Below are 8,595 nucleotides of genomic sequence, written 5' to 3'. Positions count from 1 at the left end.
AACTAAGATCAATTACTTGTATTTTATCAGCTAGACTTGCTTTAAGACTTCTGATATCCTTTTCACTAGCTTTTATTTTTACCGAGTAACTGTTTTCTCTAGTTTTAGTGTAATGGTGATCTTCTTTTAACGTTTTAAATTGTGCGTCCAAACTAACAAACTGATCAGTTACTGTTTTCAATTGTTCAGACAGATTTTCACAGTGTATACAATGAAGTTCAGAACTTAACTCAGAGAGCTGATCGTTCACTTCTGCCATATATGCTTGATTTTCTCCCGTCTCTCTCTCGCTCCCTCCAGTTTCGATGTTTACCAAATTAGCCTGTTCGAACACTTCCTCGACTTGCAGATTCCAGTTGTATCCACCATTCTGTCTAGATACCATAGCTCTATTCTCACTACCTCCCCCATTCTGTTGTGCAGGCCTGTTCTGACTGCGTTCGACTCTCTCATTTGTACATTCCTTGGCAAAGTGACCATTTTGTTGACAGTTGTAACATCTAACCTTTGATTTGTCAAACCCTGGTCTTTCTCCAACGAACTTTCTACCCGTTTTCTTCATGAATCTCTTAACCCTTCTTACTATCATAGTCATTTGCCACTGCAAATCCATCTCTTCTAAATCATCAGCATCGATCTGATCATAGTCTTCATCCAAAGTTGCAGGGTCGACTATTTTACCTTTGATATAGTTCTCATAAGATGCAATGAAGGATGCATAGAGAGCAAACTGCTGTTCAGCTGATTTAACACTCATGAGCATCTGTGAGTAGTTGTTGGTTGGAACATTTGATGAGAAATTACCAGTTGTTGCTTGAGGTTTTGAAGAACTACTACCTCCAGCTACGAAACATACGTCGCCATCCATATTAAGAATCACATGACCATCTCGAGTTGAGTTGGAGTTTGATTCTCCCTTTGAGTAATAGGCAGACGATTCTGATTTTGAACTTGAACTTGAAGAGACTTTCGCACCATACATTCCCGGATCCTGAACCTGATCAGTTGGTGTCTCCTTTCGAACCATGTTGAGCTCAAAATTTCGTAACTTATTGACTGCTGTTTCAAGATCAATATTGGCAAATTCTTTATCCTCTCTCATCAAAACCGTATACATTTCCCATTTCGGTGGAAGAGCATCAAGAAGTTTCTCTATTATCTCTTCTTCTTTGTATTCAATGGAGTAATTACTAAGTTCGGTCATCAAGTGATAATATCTGGTGATGATATCGTCAAGTGATTCATTTTTCAGATACTTGAATACAGAGAATTGGGTTTTTAGCAGCTTTGTTTTGGAAGCACGTATCCCCACATTACCTTCATATCGATTTTCAAGTGCTTCCCATAGCTCTCTAGTAGTTTTGTACTTCTTGAATGTATGAAGAATCTCTTGTGGAAGAGCCATTGTTATTGCTGCATGAGCTTTACTTTCTGCCTCATACATCTTCTTTTCCTCCTCTTCCATCTTATTGTACTTCTTAATCTGTTCACGACCCTCAAACAAGGCTGTTGGTGGAATGTATCCATCTTGAATGCAAACCCACATCTTAGCATCTTGATATTTCACATACTGTTCAAACCGATCTTTCCAAGCAACGAAATCGGTACCCTTAAGCATTTTTGGAGCTTTAGTTGTTGAACCGGCTTCTACCTCCATTTTCAGTTCCGTAATGTTTATTGAAGTCATCGTTGAAAGAAACACGACTCGAAATACGAAGAATAAGCATTTAATTTTAAACAGAAATCAGAAGGCGAAGTTGTGCTTAACTTCGCTTGATTCCTAACTTCGCTTGATTTCTAACTTCGCCTGCTTCCTAACTTCGCCTGCTTCCTAACTTCGCTTGACTGATAACTTCGCTTAACCTTATAAGTTCGCTTAAACCCTACGAACAGTGACTGCAACTTCTCCTGATGAACACAAGGTTTTTGCAGGTTTTAATTTGACGTATTGCGAGGTATGCGAAGGTGTAATGGGTTATATTTGATGGTGGGAGATGGGTAAAACACAAAAACTAGGTATTTCAACGTAAACTCGTTCCGCGAATAGTCGAACGGAACGATCTTAACACTCGTGTGATAATCCCAAACCTCACAATCACGAGCAAATGCTCTGATACCAATTTTAGGTTCCCAGCCGGATCTACACAGGAGTATCTCGTAATACGTAGGTGCGGAATCCCTACGTAACACGATACGAGCGTAAGATGTATAATACGTTAACACCAAATACAAACACACGTTACAATACTAATAAGACATGTTGTATTGCAGCTCTTCAACGCGTGATCTTCAATCACAAAAACACGTTCTTGAATTCTCTCTCAAAACAAGCCGCAAGCTGAGGTTAAATACACCTCGACAACTTCGCCTAACATGTTAGGCGAAGTTGTCCTAACTTCGCTTGTCCACAAGTTCGCCTACATCCCAGGCGAACTTGTGTGACACAATATCTAAAACCAAATCAAACAATCTAACTCGATTACAGACACATACAAAACACTAGATACTGAACTACTGACATCATGCACCAACATGGGCAACGAGATAATGGTGGTTGGAGGTGGGTGGTGGTAGTGGGGGTGCAGGCTGGGTGGTGGTGGTAACAATGGAGGTGGTGGGGGGGGGGGTGTAATGGTGGGGCGATGGTTAATGGATGCGGCGGGTGGTTGGCACTGATGACGATGGTGGTGGATGGCGATGGTGGTGGTTGGTGGCGGTGGCGGACAGCGGTGACGATGGGCGGCTGGCGGTGATGGGTGGCTGGCACTGATGGTGATGGTTGGTGGAGGTGGGTGGTGGCGGAGGTGGATGCGATGGTGGTGGTTGGTGGCAGGTGGCGGCGATGGTAGGTGGTGGTGGTGGGTGTTGATGGTGGGTGGTGGTGGGAGGGTGGTGGAGGTGATGTAGGGTGAAGGAGGGAATGGAATGAAAAAAAACATAGGGGTATGGAGGGAATGAAATTGAGGTATTTTAGAGGGAATGGAATGGACTAGGTAATGGGTCATTCCATTCCTTTGATCAACCAAACACACTTTTCTTCATTCCCTCACAATTGGTCACTCCATTGCATCCTCTATTCTTGCATACTAAACGCTACCTATATGAGTGCTAACTGAAGAATATCAAATTGATTGAATTTCTTCAATACTTTCTCAATTTAATGAGGTTGAGTCATATCCATACCATTGTAACTGTTTTATTATTATTATTATTATTATTATTATTATTATTATTATTATACCTAGGATAACATCAACCTCCCCCAGATCCTTCATATCAAACTTAGAATATACCAATTTCTTTGTCTAATCAACCACTCAAACCCGAATTAACCATTTCCGTTCATTCAAAAAAATAAATAAATTCACATGACCTAACCTGGCATGTCACAGTATATACACATAGTCTACGCTGCTTTGAAATGATTATGACTTACAAACAGATTCATTAGCAATGGGATATTAATATTTAGTTTAAATACTCCATTATACAAATATCTGAATTCAACAAAGGTTCCACGTCGAGATAAAATAAATTTATCTGACACAATAACCTCCTGCTTAAAACCAGAAATTATTTAAAACAACCCATTCAAGAGGTTCTTTTTAATCCCTAAAATATACAACACATAATCCAAGACAAATGTTTTCCACAAGTAAATAAAAGTCTTCAACCGGTTCAAATTCTTCAAACCATTTCATATCCCTGCATGCATGACTCGTATCACCCGAGTCTACCTACCATGCAACCATGTCATCCTGTACATAATAGGAATAAGAAATAAACCACAAATAATTCTTTTCAAATTATTTTTAAATCATTAGACTTTTCGAGTCCAATAACAAACCCGAAGATCGAGTTTCATTTATTTCACACCCGAAAGGGTTTCCAACTTGTATACTTCTAATGAGTTGATTATTACCCGGGTCGTGACACATCAACCCCATGTGTGTACCATCTAAACAAACATCTTCATTAATAGTTCTTATCAACGTGTCCTTAGTGGCAAATTGAATAAACTACAAAGCTCATAGGCTTTGTCATATTTAAAATAGAATTAGTAAACGTACCTTTTGAAGCATGTAGATCTTTTGACCCAATTGGACCCATCCATTAAATTGTTACCCTTAGTTTTATCACTAATACCATTAAGTACTAACTGACTAAACAAATCAGGTCAATAATGAAGCAACAATCAGATTCCGTGTGGCTTTTAATATCAGAACCGAACAAATCAGGTAATGATTTTAAACGATTTAGGACTCAGAAAACAAATGTAATTTATAATTGACCAGATAACACAGGTCAAATGATTTCTAACTAAACTAACAACCAGTCATACAAATCCTTAAAGCATATTCATCTACAAAAAGTATTATTTTACTTTCCTTTGCAGATTTTAATTTATTCAATCAAAAAACTTTATCATGCAGATGCACATTATGAATTTAATTCTAAATGTTATGTGTTTGTTATTATCATGTTCCTTCATGTCTCCTAAACTGCCAAATTATTTTGTAATCCATGAATAAAAACACAAACCATAGTCTGCCAAATGATGACTTCCCTTCAACTTAAATAGTAATATGTCTATTTATTATACATATCAATTTCAATACGATAGTGACAACCATGAACATAGAATGCATGCTTTCAAGTTAATAATTATTTACTTATACCACTATACCGGGAACAAACTATTCACATTCATTTATTAATTTCTGATTCCTTTTGAGACTTTCAACTTAGGTACATAATAAAAGGGAAAAATTTCAAAATAGGCGTTTATGAATACGTTTTTCAGGTTTTAGGTGTCATTTCAAACAAATTCCCAAAATAGGTATTATAAACTAGTCGTGACGAATAGTTTATGATTGTCCACAAGTAGTTTGTATAACCAATTAAAATTTGCCACGTGCCTATAAACTAACCGTAACGACCAGTTTCACTAATAATTTACTCGTAAAGATTAAATAAGTTTAAAGCCTCGTAATCAACGCCCACGAGTAGATACGGTATCCTTTAGTCGCGACGAGCAGATTATAAAACCTTAAGAGTCGCGAGTAGTTTATCAAACTATCCATGACGATGAGTTTGAATACCAAATGCATCGAACCAGTTTGTTTATCAAAACACTAACCGGAATGGTTAGTTTGTTTGGTCAACTAGTCGTTACGAGTAGATATTGGTCAACGATTACTTTACATCCATTATACGAGTATTTTATTGGTAATTAACTCGTCTCGATAAGTTTACCTGGTAAACATTACTCATACGAGTAGTTCATATGTAGTTAACTCGTCGTGACTAGTTTACCTTGTTTATATTCCCGATACGAGTATTTTATTAGTAATTAGCTCATTCTAATACGTTTACCAGATTTACATTACCCATACGAGTAATTTATTGGTAGTTAACTCGTCATGTCTAGCTTACCTTGTTTACATTCCTATACAAGTAGTTAATTACTAACTAACTCATCTTGGCTAGTTTAACATAACAATCTACTTGTTTCCTTACTTTATAGTCTAAACTAGTCGTTACAATGTTGTTTTGAAGTTCTTGGGTTTATATAAATGTCATGTTCTTGTTGTTTTGAACCCGCACATCAATGGAGGAGGAAATTGATAATATTGTAGTTTGTAACGGAGGAAAGTGGGAAGAAACAAAAGGAGCTACTGAGTATGTTCCGGAGATTAACCATCAAGTGTCGACAACAGAGCCCATGATACGCGAGTGGAAAGGCAGTCCGGATCGCTAAGTCGATCGATGCAGCCCTATATGAAATTATTGCTAATTTTGGATGATCACCCACACATTCTTTAAGTTTCATTAAAAACCATGTCCACGATGGGCCACTTTCCGTCTTTCCAACACCGTATGCGATGGGAAAATTTTGATTGTTCCCATCCATACCGACTGCCAGAAACATTGTCCCCTTAAAAGTCCCCTTTAGATGGGCACCGTCGACAATAACTAGTTTAGACTATAAAGTAAGGAGACGAGTAGATTGTTATGTTAAACTAGACAAGACGAGTTAGTTACTAATTAACTACTCGTATAGAAATGCAAACAAGGTAAACTAGACAGGACGAGTTAACTACCAATAAATTACTCGTATGGGTAATGTAAATCTGGTAAACTTATCAGAACGAGTTAATTACTAATAAAATACTCGTATCGGGAATATAAACAAGGTAAACTAGTCACGACGAGTTAACTACATATGAACTACTCGTATGAGTAATGTTTACCAGGTAAGCTTATCGAGACGAGTTAATTACCAATAAAATACTCGTATAATGGATGTAAAGTAATCGTTGACCAATATCTACTCGTAACGACTAGTTGACCAAACAAACCGGTTCGATCTTTTGGTATTCAAACTCATCGCCATGGTTAGTTTGATAAACTACTCGCGACTCTTAAGGTTTTATAATCTGCACGTCGCGACTAAAGGATACCTTATTTACTCGTGGGCGTTGATTACGAGGCTTTAAACTTATTTAATCTTTATGAGTAAATTATTAGTGAAACTGGTCGTTACGGTTAGTTTATAGGCACGTGGCAAATTTTAATTGGTTATACAAACTACTCGTGGACAACCATAAACTATTCATCACGACTAGTTTATAATACATATTTTGGGAATTTGTTTGAAATGACACCTAAAACCTGAAAAACGTATTCATAAACACATATTTTGGGAATTTTCCCTAAATAAAATTATGCTCTCATAACTTATTAATCAACCGGGAAAATTCCCAAAATAAGCGTTTATGAAAACGTTTTTCAGGTTTTATGTGTCATTTGCAAAACTTTCCCAAAATAGGTATTATAAACTAATCATGACGAGTAGTTTGTATAACCAATTAAAACTTGACACATGTCTTTAAACTAACCGTAACGAACAAATTTACTAATCATTTACTTGTCACGACTACATAAGTTTTATGCCTCGTAATCAACGCCCACGAGTAAATAAGATATCCTTTAGTCGCGATGAGTAGATTTTAAAACTTTTTGAGACACAAGTGGTTTATCAAACTAACCACGACGAGGTGTTTGTTTACCAAATACATCGAACCGGTTAGTTTTACAAAATCCTAACTGGAATGGTTAGTTTGAAAGTTCAACTAGTCATTACGACTAGTTTACCTGGTTTACATTCCCAATACGAGTATTTTATTAGTAATTAACTCGTCACGACTAGTTTACCCAGTTCGCATTCCTTATACGAGCAGTTTATTACTACTTAATTCGCCGTGACTAGTTTGCCCGGTTTACATTCCCCATATAAGTAATTTATTACTTTATTAGTAGTTAAATCCCTACGACTAATTTAACCTTATTATCTAGCAACTCGTTTTAGCGCTAATTCGATATATTTTAAAAATATTTAAAAACATATGAAAATATTATTTAATCCCTTATTTTAATGTCATTTAAAAAAAATTATTATGCCATGTTTTTATTTTATGTGATTCCTTATTTTTATATAATTTTTTATAAAAATTATTATATCATGTAACATATTTTTGCGACTACTTAACCTTATAATTTACTCGTTGCGACACGTTTTAGCAAATAATCCAACATATTTAAAAAATGTTAAAATATATAAAATATTATTTAATCCCTTATTTTTAAGTCATTGTTTAAAAAAATTACTACGCCATGTCTTTATTTTATGTGATTTGTTATTTTTATATCATCTATATATAAATTATTATATCATGTAATATATTTTTTGTGATCCCTTATTTTTTTATTATATTTTATAAAATTTATTATATCATGTAACATATTTTTTAGGTAAACTAGTCGCGACGAGTTAAGTAGTACTAAACTACTCGTATAGGAAATGTAAACTGGGTAAACTAGTCGCGACGAGTTAACCACTAATATATTACCCGTATTGAGAACGCAAATCATGTAGAATAGTCGTAACGACTAGTTGACCTTTCAAACTAACCATTATGGTTAGTATTTTGTAAAACTAACCTATTCGATGTATTTGGTAAACAAACACCTCGTCGTGGTTAGTTTGATAAACTACTCGTGTCTCGAAAAGTTATAAAATCTACTCGTCGCGACTAAATGAATTCTTATTTACTCGTGGGCGTTGATTACGAGGCTTGAAACTTATTTAATCGTCACGAGTAGATAATTAGTGAATGTTTAAATTATAAAATCACGAGGGTTGAAAAGTTATAAAATCTACTTGTCGCGACTAAATGAATGTTTTATGAATGTTTAATGTTCCGCGAATGTTTAAATTAACTATGATGTTCAGAACTGTGTTTATGAGTAAATCCAACGTCCAAAGTAGGGCACCGGTAACGGGGCCTTACAAGTTGGTATCAGAGCAAAGTTCGAGAGATATAAGCATCCTACATGCTTAGACTCGAACAGAGAATGTGATTCAAGTAAGAAAAGAAAGAAGATGCTAGTTCAAGATAGCCATGTGTCACTCAAGCAAGCTCAGTAAAGGTAAAGCGTATGGTAAATAATGTATGTTAATGTTAGCTTATTTGCTAAATGAATAATAGATGCAGGGTAGGGATAGGATTAATTGATTGTTTGATTGATTAA

The sequence above is a fragment of the Bidens hawaiensis genome, unplaced genomic scaffold, assembly GCF_021521415.1.
Source record: "Bidens hawaiensis isolate Kalapana, Puna unplaced genomic scaffold, B.hawaiensis_p1.1 tig00001032_1, whole genome shotgun sequence".
NCBI lineage: Eukaryota > Viridiplantae > Streptophyta > Magnoliopsida > Asterales > Asteraceae > Bidens > Bidens hawaiensis.
The sequence above is the reverse complement of the archived record's forward strand: the minus strand, read 5'-3'. Positions refer to the sequence as shown.